A 17578-nucleotide genomic window follows, 5' to 3' on the forward strand; every position below is an offset into this window, starting at 1 on the left:
AGAAATCTGAAGTTTTATTTCTCAAAATGTTTAAAAGTGAATACAAGAGAAGAGATTACAAATATATAGGGAGAGGTAGCTTAGGAAGCAAGCTAACCTTAACCATGGTTCACTAGGAACCATGGTGAGGTTAGGTGATGGAAGAACATGGGCCAAAGGCCCAACCACTAGAGCTATGGCCAGGAGATTACTTGAAGACTTGTCTGCTTCAGAGCTTAGTGGGCCCAATGGGCTTGGTGGGCCTAGGGTGCTTATCACTTGGAACTTGATTGATTAAACACCATGTTTTATTGCATTTTCTTAGTTGGTCTTGTATTTTGACCATAGATTAGGGTTTAGGCTCTTTGGGCTTATATTTGGGCTTCATGGGCTTTGGGTTTTTGATACCCAATATTAGGCTCATTCTTCTTCTTATATTTTTTCCTATTCATTGTATTCATTAGACCAATGTATTTCGGTCAATAGCATAGGATTATATGAAGTATACATTAATAGGAGAAATAGGTTTCATTTAAGTATCATTTAGAAGTAATTTGATTTGAATTTGAGTCACATGGATGGCATGGAGTGGATCCGGCCATGTGAGCTTCAAATTCACTCCAAATCACTCCTAAATGACACCTAAATGAAGGTAGCAACCGGATTAAGCTTGTAGGATGCCAAAGTTTGAATTTCAAATTCAAATTTGAAATTCAAACTTGGCGCCAACTTTGCTAGTCTAAGTTGCCGCCAATCTTAACCTAGTTTCCCTCCTATATATGTAACACTTCCCTCCATTGTAAAACACTTTTGATATATGATAATTCTGAATTGATTTCAGCCATCAAGAGTCACCGAAAATTCCAAGAGAGAGAGCCATTGAGAATGCCTTCAAAACCCTTAGGAAATCCTAGTTTCCTTATCTTTGAAGTGTGCAATCCCTTGAGTTCTTGAGCTTGGATACTTCCATCCAAGGCTTGAGCCTTATCTTCATCCGTGAATCCTTCATCTTCTTTACTTGAGTTTTGGAGTTCATCTCCTTGAGGAAGATCCGTGCATAAGGAGAGTTAAGGAGAAGAACATCAATCTCTCTTCCTAATCTTTTCCATCAATTTTGGTATTGTCGCCACCGGCCCGAAACGGGCTTTCGGCATTCGCGAAGGATGGTTGGACTCTTTTATTTGTTTAAAAATATGGATTGCTAGAATGACTTATTCTCAAACTGAGACCTTGTCAAACGAGCAATTTTATTAAAAGGCTCACCAATCCATGTTAATCCCAAGCGGGACCCTCCATGGATTAGCAGTTTTCATAAAAAGGAAGGGTTCATGGAGTCGCCACCAATGTTTTACTCAAAACATTGGAAAAAGAAGTTTAAGGCAATCGATTCAAAAATCGACTTCGGCCATGACAACCAGAGTCGGGTAAGGGAGTCGGTTACGCGTGGGGAAGGTGTTAGCACCCCACAGCGCCCCTTTCGGGTTCCCTATGACAGATTATTTCTAAAAATAATAGTGCGAAATTACTAAATTACCCCTATTTATTCTAAACAATTATAACTTAACTATCTACATGATGACAGTTAAATATACACACAGAAAGCAGTAAAAGGAAGGTCTTAAGAAGAAACCTTTGAAGCGTGCTTTTATATTCAAGTAAAACTGGGAAGCTTTTTGGCGTTCCCTCGCTCTACAAGCCCGCTCGCTCCCTCCTAGAAAATTTTAACTATGGAAATCCGGAGGATTTCCCTTCGACTCAGTTCGAGACTCAAGCAAAAAGCTCAGAACTCGAGAACATTGTCGGATCAACTCTCCGAGTGATTTCTAGGCAGAGCACTGCTCAAAAAAACCCAGAATACTCAAGAAGAGGGTTAAAACTCAGTGTAAAAGTGTAGAATGACGTCCAAATGACGTCTTATTTATAGGGAACAGGCGCAATACGGGCCCTGGAGTCAATACGGCCCGTATTGAAGTTTTGAACTACAATACGGCCGTAATGAATTCAGTACGGCCGTATTGAAGTTCAAGAAACCTCAATACAGCCGTATTGAGTTCAGTGCGGCCGTATTGAAGTTCAAGAAACCTCAATACGGCCGTATTGAGTTCAGTGCGGCCGTATTGTAGTTCAAAATGTTCAATACAGCCGTACTGAACTTTTGGGAGGCCGTATTGGGCTTCATTCCCTCCACTTCCTTATTTTGAGCTATTACAAGACCTCTAGACCTACAGAGAATCCTCCTAGGGCCTTCCATGAGTCCTTCTGGCTGACTTTCCTTCAGTCCTCAAGAGTCTTCAAGCTTTATTTCCGACCCGGACAATTTTAGGGGTCTACAGCTGCCCCCCCTTTACTTAGTCGGACGGCCTTTTGGTGTACCGGCTGACAAGTAAAGGAGTTGACCCAATTGTCCGGGTGATGTGCCAACCTTCGGACTTGTAGCGTCTTCCGGTGGAAAATTGTTGAGTAGCCTCTCCAGGTTGTTGCATACCTCGGCGCTTCTGACAACCTCGGTAGCTAAGTTTACCCTCTCCAGGGTCAACTTCACTCGACGCCCGAGCCGGAAGTTGAACACCAACGTGCCTCTGACGACGCTGATGGTTGAGTACTGTCTCTCCAGACCTTGAGTACCGTCTCTCCAGACTTTGAGTACCGTCTCTCCAGACCTTGAGTACCGTCTCTCCAGACTCTGAGTACCGTCTCTCCAGACTTTGAGTACCGTCTCTCCAGACTTTGAGTACCGTCTCTCCAGACTCTGAGTACCGTCTCTCCAGACTTTGAGTACCGTCTCTCCAGACTTTGAGTACCGTCTCTCCAGACTTTGAGTACCGTCTCTCCAGACTTTGAGTACCGTCTCTCCAGACTTTGAGTACCGTCTCTCCAGACTTTGAGTACTGTCTCTCCAGACTTTGAGTACCGTCTCTCCAGACTTTGAGTACCGTCTCTCCAGACTCTGAGTACCGTCTCTCCAGACTCTGAGTACCGTCTCTCCAGACTCTGAGTACCGTCTCTCCAGACTCTGAGTACCGTCTCTCCAGACTCTGAGTACCGTCTCTCCAGACTCTGAGTACCGTCTCTCCAGACTCTGAGTACCGTCTCTCCAGACTCTGAGTACCGTCTCTCCAGACTCTGAGTACCGTCTCTCCAGACTCTGAGTACCGTCTCTCCAGACTCTGAGTACCGTCTCTCCAGACTCTGAGTACCGTCTCTCCAGACTTTGAGTACCGTCTCTCCAGACTTTGAGTACCGTCTCTCCAGACTTTGCTTCGATTGTCTCTGACGACCTAGGCAACTGAGTTTGCCCTCTCCAGGGTCTGCGTCCGTGTCTTCTGATCACTTCGGCAATGCGAGTTTACCCTCTCCAGGGATCTGAGATGATTTTTTGTCTCCACAGTCCACTATGCTGCTTCGATGGTTTTTTCTGATTTTGTGCCACTGAGGGCTGGATAACGCAGGGATCCGTCTAGGGGATGTGCAGTCATTCATAGGTTCTTGTGCCCCAACTTGCATTTGCATAGTTGGTACCCATGGGGAATTTCTGACTCCTTGGGGTGTAGACACAGATGCTCTTCTTGAATTGAGCGATGCCTTATGTTTGGCTGACGTCCTTTGACGTTGGTGGAGTATCCCGGTTATCCTTATTCGGGTATCTCTTTTGGATTTTCTGATTTTTGTTGCCTCTGTGTAGGCTGTTATCCGCTGGGGATTCTGGATGTTGATTTTGATTAGCCTCTTCTGTTAGGCATATCATCTTGATGTTCAATGATTGGCTGAAAAGCCAAATTCCGCTTGGGGAATTGTTATTGATCTCTTTTTTTTTTGGGTTTTCCTTTTTGAAGGAGTGCCTCTTGTGTAGGCGACTGGGGATTTGAAGTTCTTATGTATCCCAGAGTATTATTTGGAAAGCCTCTTCAGGCTTAGCTTCACTCTTCGTTTGAGTTGGAAAGCTATCTACCACTGAGGAAGTTTAAATCCTTTGACTTGGATATTTTGTTTGGATCATGCTTCCGTTGGGGAATTTCGATGATCTGGTTTGGATAGCTTTCTCTGGGAAATTTGGCCCGTGAGTGGAAGCTGAGATATCTCTGGGGAGTATTATTTTGGCGAGCCTCTCCAGGCTCAATTATTCTGAGAGAGTATTATTTCGGCAAGCCTCTCCAGGCTCAGTTATTCTGAGAGAGTATTATTTCGGCGAGCCTCTCCAGGCTCAGTTATTCTGAGAGAGTATTATTTCGGCGAGCCTCTCCAGGCTCAGTTATTCTGAAGGAGTATTATTTCGGCAAGCCTCTCCAGGCTCAATTATTCTGAGAGGGAGTATTGTTTCGGCAAGCCTCTCCAGGCTCAATTATTCTGAGAGAGTATTATTTCGGCGAGCCTCTCCAGGCTCAGTTATTCTGTATGAGTATTGTTTCGGCAAGCCTCTCCAGGCTCAGTTATTCTGTATGATGCGGAATCTTTGCCTTTTTTGTCGAATTTTGACTTTTTGTTGACTGCTGTCATACACAAGCAATTTTTCTATTTTTTTATTTTATGCGATTGCCTCATGATAAGGTCTTTGAATGTGCAACTAATGTGTGTGATGCACGCGATGCAAGTTTTTATTTTTGTTCTTTTATTTAGAAAAGTGAATGGCTCTCCCTATCTTCTTCTTTTAGAGGAACTCCTGTTATTAACGCGAGGGAGTATTTTCGTGAGCCTTTTAATGCAGGAGATTACTGATTTTTATAGGAACCCCTCCAATTTTCTTTATTTGACCGATTATTAACAGAGTTTCGTACAATTTTTGAATCATCAATTTAAAGGCATAATCACATGGTCAAGAGAGAAAAGAAACAAATGGATATTTTATTGATATTCAAATGTTTTTTTACAGAAAGATTTACAAAGGGATTTTCTGAAGAATGGCTGGCCAAGGTAGGCTATACATTTTTGGCTTAAACAATTATATCTGTAATTGTTGCTCTTTACGCTCCCCTAATTGCTTCGGGTGAGATGTCTGAGCCAGGAGCGTAGATGCTGCAAGACGCTTGCTTCTAGAAGATAATCACTTGAACCGCCTTTCGGTTTTCGACTCAAGTGATCGTTACTTGCTTTGTTTTTGTATCTTATTCTTTTGCCCCTAACTTTTGCCTAGGACGTATCCTAGCGGGGATAGATTCGCCTTTGTTTTGCCTAGTACCCTTGTACTGGCGGGCTTTTATTTTTCCCTAATTTTTGCCTAGGACGCCCTTTTCGGGTTTTCATCCTAGCGGGCTTATGCAAGCAACGTCTTCAAGCATAATACTTCTTTACCACGTCAGCATTGACTGGGTATCGAAGTTCTTCTCCATCCATGTCTGTGAGGGTTAATGCTCCTCCTGAGAAGGCTCGTTTTATCACTTATGGTCCTTAGTAATTTGGGGCCCACTTTCCGATTTTGTCCTTTTGAGCTGGTAGCAATTTCTTCATTACCAGCTCTCCCTCATGGTAGACTCGAGGGTGGACTTTCTTGTCAAAAGCCTTTTTGATCTTCCTCTGATAGGCTTGACCATGGCATATGGCGTTCAGCCGTTTTTCTTCGATGAGGTTCAATTGATCATATCGGCTTTGAACCCACTCTGCCTCGGAAAGTTTTGCTTCCATAATTACCCTTAGAGAAGGTATCTTGACTTCGACGGGTAGAACTGCCTCCATCCCATAGACGAGGGAGAATGGAGTAGCTCCTGTAGATGTGCGTACTGAAGTCCTATAACCATGAAGAGCGAAGGGTAACATCTCGTGCCAGTCTTTAAATGAGGCAACCATCATTTGCCCTATTTTCTTGATGTTCTTATTGGTTGCCTCGACTGCCCCATTCATCTTTGGCCGATATGGGGAAGAGTTGCGGTGTTGGATCTTGAATTCTTGGCACAGTTCTTCCACCATTTTATTATTCAGATTAGATCCATTTTCAGTGATGATTTATTTCTCCATGCTTCCACTAGATTATTCTAAAATCTTTTGGGACAAGAGAGAAGAGAAAGGAAAGATATTTTTGTTCTGAAGTTTGTGTTTTAGAGAGGATTTATTTTTCAAAAATGGTTTTTGTAAGAATGGATGGCCAAGGTAGGCTTATGTGTTTAGGCTTGTTTGATTAAACACTTATGAAGTTAAAAAGTCGTGTTGTGATTCGACAACTTGGATAGCTTCCCTTGAACCTTTCTTGAATTCGGCTCGGGGTACCATCATGGATTTCTTTTGTTTTTTGATTGTCCTTATTTTTGCCTAAAACACCCTTTTGTGGCGTTTTAGCGGACTTTTGTTTTTGTTCATTTTTGCAACCCTAACTTTTGCCTAGGTCACCCTTTCGTGGGATTCCTAGCGGGTTCTTTGCTCTTATTTTGCGCAGCCCCCTTTTTGGGTTTCCTGCCGAGCTTCTTTTATAGAGGATTTCTTTTTATCCATGATGGCACTTGTCGAGGCCAAGGGAAGGTGCTCCAAGTTGTCACACACACTTCCACATAAAAATGATGCGGGTTTATTATTATTAAGATGATTTTAACCTCATTCATGTTTATTCAAACAGGGTTAAAAATAATGTGGTTTAGAATTTTATTATAAGCAAGAAAAGAAGCAATGAAGAATGATTTTATTATAATCATAGCAGAAACATGTGTCCTTATTTCATCACTGGTATGGGTCCTAATGTTGACCTCTTTTATCTCTCGGCCATGCCCCAAATTCACAGTCTCTAATTTCTCTTGACACGGTCGGAGTAGACGAGCTTCTTGATCTAGCAGTCTTTGCAGATCCGGAGAGATGGTCTCCTCATCACTGTCCAACTCAACCCATTCACCTTCGGATCCCGGTCAGAGCGAACAATTACAGACATAATTATTTTATTGGTTCTGTTTAGGTTTAGAATTATTAATGTTAATGAGGAAAGAGAGAAAAGAACAAAAAAGAGAGTAATGTGAAAAATGCCTCTTTATTGATATATGTAAAATGTACAAAACCCTTATTTATATGAAAGGTCCTCATGATCTCGGGTACTGATCATGAGTCCCAAAAAGAAAAAGAAAATTAAGGAGGGGCCCTATCGTGGCTTGCCCTTCTTTCTACTCCTGCTTTGGCAGAGGGTTCTTGCTCACGTCGGGCGCTGTCGAATCGAAAGTGACCCATCCAGCATCAATAAGGCTTTGGACCTTGTGTTTGAGAGCTAGGCAGTTCTCTGTTGAATGCCCTGGTGCCCCCGAATGGTATAAACATTTGTCTTGTGGCTTGTACCAATCGGGGTAAGGTGGGTCGATCTTCCTTGGTGGAACATAAGCTAGAAGTTTGGCTTCTACTAGCTTCGGCAGGAGATCGCTATAAGTGGTCGGAAGTTTATCAAACTTCTTCACAGGGGTGAATTGCGATCTTCCTGACTTCGAAGTGGAAGAAGACGAAGAGATAGTTACGGCGTTGACTCCTCCTTCCTTCTTCTTCCCGAAGGTCTTCTTAGCTTCAAATGATTGGGGAGGCTTAGCTAACTTCCCACTTTTCAGCCCTTGTTCCACTCTTTCTCCAATGGTGATGATGTCCGAGAAGAGCGTTGTCGTGTTCCCTATCATCTTGTCATAATAGGGTCCGGTCAACGAGTTTATGAACAAGGACACCGTCTCCTTATCTGACAGCGGGGGCTCTATTTGTGCCGCCAACTCCCTCCATCGTTGGGCATACGCCTTGAAGGATTCATCGTTCTTTTTACTCAAGGCTTGAAGATCTGACCTATCGGGTGTTAGGTCGATGTTGTATTTGTAGCGCTTGAGAAAGGCGTCGGCCAACTGCCTCCATGTGTGTACTAGATTTCCATCTAGCTGCATATACCAGTTGAGCGCGGTATCAGCCAAGCTCTCTTGGAAGCAGTGGATCAAGAGCTTTTCGTTTGTGGCATATGCAGCCATCTTTCGGCAGTACATGGTGAGATGACTCTTGGGGCAAGTCGATCCCACGTATCTCGGGAAATCTGGCACTTTAAATTTAGGAGGAAATTGAATATCCCTCACTAAGCACATGTCGGCGGCATCTTTAATATCGAAATCATGCCCCTCCATAGCCCTTAGCCGATCCTCTAGGGCGTGGAATTGTTCCTTTGAAACTTCGGGCTCTTTAATCATAATTCCAGCCCCAATAGGTATGGCGTGCGGAGGCTCTCCTTCATGCACCTCCTCTTCCTCATGATGGGACCCATGGTCACTGTGGCTTGATCCATGGAAGTTATGTTGACGCATGAGTTCCATCATTTGCGCCATCTGCTCTTTAAGCTGTGAAAGCTCGGTTGTGAGCTTCTTATTTTGCTCCTCCAATGCTTCCATTTTCTTGATTTTCTGCGCGCGTGTGAGGACAGAGAGATGACCAGCCACTTTCTAAAATAAATGTTTTATTCTAATTAGTTTATTCATGGTATGAATACACTCTCGATGTGAGCTTGATAAGACTCCATCTTTAAGGCGCTGCCTTTTTAAGATGAAGGTTTATCACCCTCCCTAGCCTATGATCTCTCCCCAACGGAGAATCTCAATAGTCATGGGTCCCTTTTACTCACATCGAGAGGGTATTGGTGATCCTAAAATGAATAATTGATGAGGATGCATGAGGTCTTATTGGCAATGATGTACATGCTCCTCGCTTTTTATTATATTTTCACACATGGTCTTTTCCCTCATGTCATGGCATTTTCATGCATGGGGATTTATTCTTAGACCTTATCACGAGGTTATTTATTAATGCACAAACAATTGCACATAAGCATTTACACAAACAATTCACTCATCCACGAACAGTCACGAGCGAATCACGAGGTAGGGGTATCCTGCAGAAAAGTGCATATTCAAGGTGGTTCTAACTGTTCTCACCGGTCTGAGGCCCCCAAGGTGCCCCCATTATAGGGACCCAATTCCTCTCATCGTAAGCCGATGGAAAGCTCCAACGCACTGTCGGACTCGAGTTCATGGTTATCACCTTGAGTGATGCTTTCCGACAACGGTCTACGGGCACCTATGGACCCATTCGACAACCGGCCGTACTAACATCCACTCCCTATGGCTTACCACTCATGCCCCCGGGTATAGAGGGAACTGTTGTGTGCAAAGGTTTGTGTGCAATTTATATTTCAAACATTTGCGGAAAATTAAACAAACAACAGTTATTAAAGCCAAATAAATAAAGCATGTTATCATACAAGTGAGGGGTAATAAAGTAATTTTAAACTATTATTTTAAAAAGAATCCATCACTAAATGGGACTGACTCTCGAGGCTTCCCCAGTGGAGTCGCCATCTGTCGCCACCGGCCCGAAACGGGCTTTCGGCATTTGCGAAGGATGGTTGGACTCTTTTATTTGTTTAAAAATATGGATTGCTAGAATGACTTATTCTCAAACTGAGACCTTGTCAAATGAGCAATTTTATTAAAAGGCTCACCAATCCATGTTAATCCCAAGCGGGACCCTCCATGGATTAGCGGTTTTCATAAAAAGGAAGGGTTCATGGAGTCGCCACCAATGTTTTACTCAAAACATTGGAAAAAGAAGTTTAAGGCAATCGATTCAAAAATCGACTTCGGCCATGACAACCAGAGTCGGGTAAGGGAGTCGGTTACGCGTGGGGAAGGTGTTAGCACCCCACAGCGCCCCTTTCGGGTTCCCTATGACAGATTATTTCTAAAAATAATAGTGCGAAATTACTAAATTACCCCTATTTATTCTAAACAATTATAACTTAACTATCTACATGATGACAGTTAAATATACACACAGAAAGCAGTAAAAGGAAGGTCTTAAGAAGAAACCTTTGAAGCGTACTTTTATATTCAAGTAAAACTGGGAAGCTTTTTGGTGTTCCCTCGCTCTACAAGCCCGCTCGCTCCCTCCTAGAAAATTTTAACTATGGAAATCCGGAGGATTTCCCTTCGACTCAGTTTGAGACTCAAGCAAAAAGCTCAGAACTCGAGAACATTGTCGGATCAACTCTCCGAGTGATTTCTAGGCAGAGCACTGCTCAAAAAAACCCAGAATACTCAAGAAGAGGGTTAAAACTCAGTGTAAAAGTGTAGAATGACGTCCAAATGACGTCTTATTTATAGGGAACAGGCGCAATACGGGCCCTGGAGTCAATACGGCCCGTATTGAAGTTTTGAACTACAATACGGCCGTATTGAATTCAGTACGGCCGTATTGAAGTTCAAGAAACCTCAATACAGCCGTATTGAGTTCAGTGCGGCCGTATTGAAGTTCAAGAAACCTCAATACGGCCGTATTGAGTTCAGTGCGGCCGTATTGAGTTCAGTGCGGCCGTATTGTAGTTCAAAATGTTCAATGCGGCCGTACTGAACTTTTGGGAGGCCGTATTGGGCTTCATTCCCTCCACTTCCTTATTTTGAGCTATTACAAGACCTCTAGACCTACAGAGAATCCTCCTAGGGCCTTCCATGAGTCCTTCTGGCTGACTTTCCTTCAGTCCTCAAGAGTCTTCAAGCTTTATTTCCGACCCGGACAATTTTAGGGGTCTACAGGTATCAAGAGCAAGGTTCTTCATGGAGATAAGTTTTCCTAAATTTTGGTGTGTTCGTGTCTTGTTTTCTTTGTGTTCTTCTTGTCTTCTTTGAGTTTCTATTCGGATCTAAATGTTTTGAAATAATTGTGTTCATAGATCCATTGTTGATTGTTCTTGATTTTTCTTCCACAATCAACTTGTTAGGAACTTTTTGCTTGTGCTATTTTTTTTTTGAATTTCTTTGAGTCTCTCCATTCTAGTATGTGTCCGTGATTGGACTCCATGCATATGCATTAGATTTTGTTTTTGAATCTTTGTTTTGTCTTAGAAGTTCATGTTTAGTCCTTATATGTTGCAAATTCCTTGAATAGCATGTTTAACCTAGTTTTATTTTGATTTGTGTGTCTACATGTTGCTTTCGGTTTGATCTATTTTGTGCCTACCTATATGTGCTTTTTATTTTACCTTATTCTGTTCATAATTTGCTATTAGACCTAGCAAGTTTCTTTAGAGTTAGGTTTCCATTGTGTTCTTAAGTTTTCAAATCACCTTCCATTGAAAATCTTATAAAAAAATTTTGATTCAAAATTTCAAGTGTATTCCTACTTCTAGTGCACTAATTTTGTGGATTCAAATTTAAAAAAAAAAAAAAAGTGAGTTAAGAGGCTGGAAAACAGAGTTTAAAACAGAGCCTAAAGACCTAAAGTTCAAAAGAAAAGAGTTCAAAAGGAATCCAAACCAAAACCTAAAGACTAGTGCACTAGTTTCTCATTTTCACTTGAATTTTGACCTAATTTTTGGCTAACTTGTAGTCTCGGTTTCTATAGCTTGGAATCATAGAAAAATTTGAAACAAAAGGCAAACACCTTCTCTGGAGTCTTAATTTGAGACTAGAAAAATAACGAATTAAAAAAAATATATATAAGACATTTTAATTTGAAAAAGTAGTGAGGTGTGTATTGATAAAAAATCACTTGATTCCTTGTTATTGTTTTGACTACTACTTGTTCTATACTCATCCAATTGCTTTGAATTTTTGTTTTGTTTTGTTCATCTACTCTAGTACCTATCTAGGAATATTCCTAACTGAGTGCTAGCTTTATTTTGGAGTCTTAATTTTCAGTTTTAATTGTTGAACCTCTTTGAGTCTTGTCTTACACATATTACTCTTAATTTTTGGTATAAGCTTTTCAAATTGTGCTTCTATTGCTTGTCTAGTTTTCTTTCAATAATTTTCCTGTGCTGGAAGTGGCCTTAAATCCTTGCTCAAGGATCAAGCATTGCTCAACAAAGAGTAGGAAAATTTTGGACACAACAATCACCAAATTTGACCTAATTTTGTGACCAAAATCCTCCTAAATTTTCTTCACTTGAGTGACCAAATTCCTTCACCTTGTGAGGCAGCCACATTAACCTCTTTGTTGTATTTCTTTTGCAGGTCCAAGAGCATCATATTGAAGGATTAGTGGCAGATTAAACACTTGAATAAGTGTTGGAAAACTTGAACATCAATCCGTCACTAATTGGTTGCCAAAGCCGCCACTTTATTGCTTTCCTAGGCTAGTTTACATTTTTGCCAAATCTTTTGTATTTTAAACCAATTTGTAAAGCTTGGAGGGAGTATTAAGAAGCTGGTCAGGTATATCTAAATCCTTGTTAGCATCCTCACGTGTAGTGCTAGTGGAAGTGGCTTGGAAATTTCATATGTTTCAAGCTTCCACTTAGGATATCCGACTAGTTGCTTACATTGTTTCCTTTAAGTTTCTTGTCCTTAATTGTTTAATTTTGCTGCCTTGAAACGTCTAGAATTGTGTAGTTTTATTTGTTCACGCTTAGTTTAAGTGTCAAAACAAACCAATTGTGAAAAAGCATTCAAAATTTTTTGTGAAAAGTTTTGGGAAATTGGAAGTACCACAAAGGAGTTTAGTGATTTCCACTTGAAAAGGCTTGGTTATTAAGTGGCTCTTTGTAGCTCACCTCCCTTGATAGTGCAATTTGTACACTTAAACTTCCAAGTGCTATTTTCATTCCTAGAAAATCCCAAAAACTTTTATATCTTTTTGCATAGCATATAAATTCTCTTGCTTAATCATGAGTCATATTTCTCAAAGTAGTAGTGACTTTGAATCTCCTAAAAGTTTTAGAAGAATTGTTAAGGAGGTTGAGGCACTAAAACTTTGGAAGCAACAAGAGGTACTTCAAAAAGAAAAAGAGAAAATTGAAAGAGAAGTACAACTTGTTGCTTTGGAGGAAGAGATAAACAAGATCAAGCTAAGAGAAGAAAAACTTTTGAAAAAAATTCATAAACATAAAAGCCAAAAAAGTTCTTCCACTAAGAGTTCCAATGACTCTCAAAGCCAAGAAAATGATGGTAGTTTGAACATGGATGCATACTACCAACCTCATCCTAGGAGAGTCATTAAAGAACACAAAGTGAGGGAATCAAGGGTTGATCTCCCTTACTTTCATGGCAAAGAAAATATGGATGCCTACTTGGATTGGGACATGAAAGTGGAGCAAATCTTCACTTGTCATCAAGTAGGTGAGGAAAGAAGAGTTCCTCTAGCCACCCTAGCTTTTCAAGGACAAGCCATGTATTGGTGGACATCCTTGGAAAGAGAGAGAAGACTTCACAATGATCCTCCCATCACTTATTGGAATGAATTGAGGAGTGCTATGAGAAGAAGGCATATTCCTTCTTATTATAGTAGGGAGCTTATGGATAAGCTCCAAAGACTCCAACAAAAGAACATGAGTGTAGAGGAATATAGACAAAAAATGGAGTTGTATCTCATGAGGGCTGGGATAAGGGAGGAAGAAAGATTGACCATTGCTAGATTTTTAAGTGGTCTCAATTTTGACATAAGAGATAAGGTTGAGTTACTCTCTTATAGGGACCTTGATGATTTGGTCCAACTTTGTATAAGGGTGGAACAACAAAACTTGAGAAAAAGCTCTTTTAAAGGCAAAACTCAATCTAGTTCTTATGTTAAGAAAGACTACAAGAGGGAGGGTCAATATGATTCTTCTAAGAAATTTGGCAAAGGTCTTGAAAAAGAAAAAGAAAATGAAAAGGAGAAAAATAAAAATGTCACTTCTAGTAGTAAGACTAGTGACATCAAATGCTTTAAATGTCTTGGGAGAGGCCACATAGCTTCTCAATGCTCAACTAAAAAGGTAATGATTTTGAGAGGGCAAGATGTTTATAGTAGTGTTGATGAATCTAGTTCCACTACTTCAAGTGATAGTGAAGCAAGTGAGGAAGACCATCCAATTGAAAGTGCATATCCTTGTGATGGTCAACTTCTTATGATTAGAAGGCTTCTAGGAAGCCAACCTCATGAGTCTCACCTTTCAGAAAGAGAGAATATTTTTCAGACAAGGTGTAAAATTCTTGATAATTCTTGTTCTCTCATTGTGGATAGTGGGTCTTGTTGTAATTGTTGTAGTACAAGGTATGATGGACTCCTTCCACCAAGGGGATGAACAAACATCAATGGTGAAGAGGAGCTCCTTGCCAAGGCCAAGATAGTGACCTTAGGGGGTGGATGTCCTTCAAGGGTGAGGCAAAAAGGAAGGTGGGCGTAGATGGTGATGGCTTGGACGAATTTGAGAAATGAAGGGAGGATGGTGTTTTGGGTGGTCTAGTTGGCTCTCTTCACTAAGTGGAGGTGAAGGCCATTCAAGGTATCCCTAAACTCACTCTAAGGAGGAGATAAGAGAGGTAGGCCGTGTAGACCTAGTGACTAAGGAGAGGATTTGAGGCAAAAATGCTCACTCAAATTCATATATTCCAAAGTATTTACAAGGTGTGGGGTGTTGGGTATTTATAGGAGGGGAGGCATCTAGGGTTGCATTTAGAGTAGGCAAATGCATTCCAAATGAAATGCAAATGAACCCTAGATGCAACTTGGTGGCCAAGGATGGAATCTTTGGGTTTAGATTGGCTATATCTAGGTGCATGATAAAACCATGCAACCTTTGCCCTCCACTTGAGCCTAAGCCTTTCTAACACCAAAAATAGACCCAATAAGCACCAAAAATGCGTCACCCTCTAATTAACACCCTAGCCCAAAAATTAAAAACCCTAATCATCTAGAGCACCCCATAATACAAGGGTAAAAGGGGAAATACAAAAGAAAATAAATCCTATGACTAAGATACCCCAAAATACAAGGGTAAAATGGGAAATACAAGTAAAATAAATCCTATGCTAATAAATCCTATGGCTTTTCAACACTAACCCATTCCTCTTGCCTCCTTCAATATATCACCTCTTGGTCTTCTTAGTCTTAGTGTTATTCCATCATCCCCTCCCTCTTGAAAAGGATTTGACCTCAAATCAAGAGGTTCTTCATGGTGGACGTCATGACCAACAAAAACATAAAAATAAGCATGAGAAGCAATAGTATATGATATAGATGGAAAGTGTATCCTAAGAAGAGTTCCACTAAACATGCTAAAAAGATTTTCTAAGCTAAAAGGACTAGGCTCCCTAATGCTAAGGATAGGATCCTCACCATGATGAAGTCTAGGTGTATGACTAAAGCCTAAAAAGTTAAAAAGACTAAAACTATAGCTCACTAATGCATTAGTCCTAAAAACTAGAACATCTTGCCTAAAGTACCCTATGTGGTAACCTAGGCATTTCCTAGAAAACAAAGGAAATACAACTAGAAAATTTCCTAAGCAATTTTGGATTATATTATTTGTTGGATAGTTATGAAAAGAATTTGTCACAAGGAACCTTGAAGGTTCATATGGTATATCCAACAAATAATATATTCCATAAATTGGGTGCATTATTGACACAACTAAGGTAGGAAAAGTCCTACACAAAGGAAGGCTATCTACCTTGGGCACCACCAAGGAAGTAGCACAAGAAGTGGAACTAAGTGAAGTCCACTTCTTCTTCACTAAATCTTGAAGTTGAGATTCTTTTTCTTTAAAAAGGATTTGTTTTTGAATCTCCACTTCATGACTAGTGGCAACGTGAGAGAAAGAGTTAAGGTCTTGATGAATGAAGAAAGTCTTTGTTAAATCATTTTCAATGGGAAAGTGACTCTCTTCAAGCATAAGCCCTTTGGAAGAAAAATTATCCTCCTTACTCTTCTCTAAGAGTGTTGGTTGTTGTTTTTCATTTTCTAACCATTCTTGAACTTTTTCTATACTTTTCTTCATTTTTTCTTTCTTTTCTATTTTCTTTTCTTTTTCTTTCCTTCTAAGTTCTTCCTCTCTTTTTGTATTTTCTTCCTCATGCATGCTCCTAGGGACTCTAACTTCTTTTTGAGATCTAGTTGGAACAATCCTAGGTTTGGATCCACTAGTTTCTACCAACTTTGCAAGTAAATTTCTTATTTCCTTATTATTCTTTTCAAACTCTTTTTCTTTTCTTCTCAACTCTTCCTCTCTTTTTATATTTTCCTCTTCTTTTTTTCTTAGGTACTCTTTGAGTTGCCTAATTTCATCCCTAACACTAGACCTAGTTCTACAAGAGTTATGACCATGGACACTAGAATGATCACTCATCTTTGATCCAAAAAAAGGTTTTCACAAAGTTATTTTTTTTCAAAAGGTTTGAAAAAGTTTTCACAAAGAGTGAGTGATAAAAAGGTTTTCACAAAAGGTTTTTAAAGTGCAAGATAGGTAGAAAAGGCCTAAGTGTACAAAGTGAACTTTCAAAGGGAGGTGGACTACAAAGAATCACTTAATAACCAAGCCTTATCAAGTAAGAATCACTAAGCCTTTTCCACTTTTCTCACAAAACAAGTTGGCACAACAATAAGGTGTGTGTGTGCACGGACCCTTAGTAGGCAATTGTAAGCCTTCTAAACGAAAATTGAGGCAAAAAAAAGACCTAAGCAATTATACTACTAAAAGCTTTAAAACATGCATAAGGAAAGCACTTAAAGCATATACTAGTCGAATGCCTAGGTGAAGGTTTTCAAATCACCTTCAACTACACGAAACTACCACCAAAATGAAGAGGTTTAAAATGGCCAATTACAAACCAAAATAAAGAAACAAGGCCCAATTACAAGTGGCCAAAAATTGAGAAAAATGAGAAAGTAAGAAAGAAAAGAAATTAAAGGTCTTCAACTCCTCCAATTTGGCTCCCCTTCACAAGGAACAAACAAAGTTAGTCCTCTCCTTTGGTGTTTGCACTCTTTGAGATATGATATCCTTCTCCAAAGCACTTGGGACCTCACGGATTTAGTCTCCACTCAATCCTCCAAAGAAGTTTTGCTAAGGGTTTCTTGGAGGTAGTACTTCACTTACACCCAAAGATAACAAACCAACCAAGAACAAGAAGGAGGCCAAAGGAATAAAACTGAAAATGCTCAATTAAAAGGCTAAAATCAAAGAGAGATTAATGAGACAAACATAAGAATTCCAAAAAAGACAAGCAAAAAAATTAAGACACATTAAAAAGGCTAGCACATAAAGGAAAAGTCCTAGAATGGCACTAGAATGGAGTTAAAACTTTAATGGTTTTCACTTGTGAATTTTTAAGTCCTTTTTGGTAGAGGTCCAGCCACGGTTTTGTGTCTCAAAATGGTCCAATAAGGTCCAAAAATTCAGTCCAAGTCCAACTCCAATGTGCAAGGGTAATTAGGTCAATGTCCACAAGTCTAGCAACAAATCCTTTTGTTTTCTTTTCTTTTCTTTTGGCCTTTTTGGTCACGTTTTTTTTTTCAATATTTTTGTCCAGATTTTTCTTCTATTTTCTTTTTAAATGTTGCTTGGTTTTTACACTTGTGGGTGATTAAAAATTCAGCACATATAAGGAGTCAAAAATAGAGAGACAAGTGGCAACACATGAGTGGGTATAGAAGCATTTTGTGAGTGGAGTGTGTCTTGTACTATTTTCTTTTTGGTGCAGATTTTTTTCAAAGATTCCAGCACTCACACACAAAACTTATCACTCACACATGTGTATAAAAGGACAAAAGAATAATCATGCAATGATGTGCATGGAAAGGTGGCCAATCATGTATGTGTAGGAAGGAAATAACACATAGATTTCAACACAAATTTGGAGCATGCCAAGGACTAGTTAACATGCATGAATGAACTCTAGATGGTGCAGCAAAATTTAGGCCACCTCATGGA

The sequence above is a fragment of the Cajanus cajan genome, chromosome 10 (assembly GCF_000230855.2).
Source record: "Cajanus cajan strain Asha chromosome 10, NIPB_CcT2T_4, whole genome shotgun sequence".
Classification (NCBI taxonomy): Eukaryota; Viridiplantae; Streptophyta; class Magnoliopsida; order Fabales; family Fabaceae; genus Cajanus; species Cajanus cajan.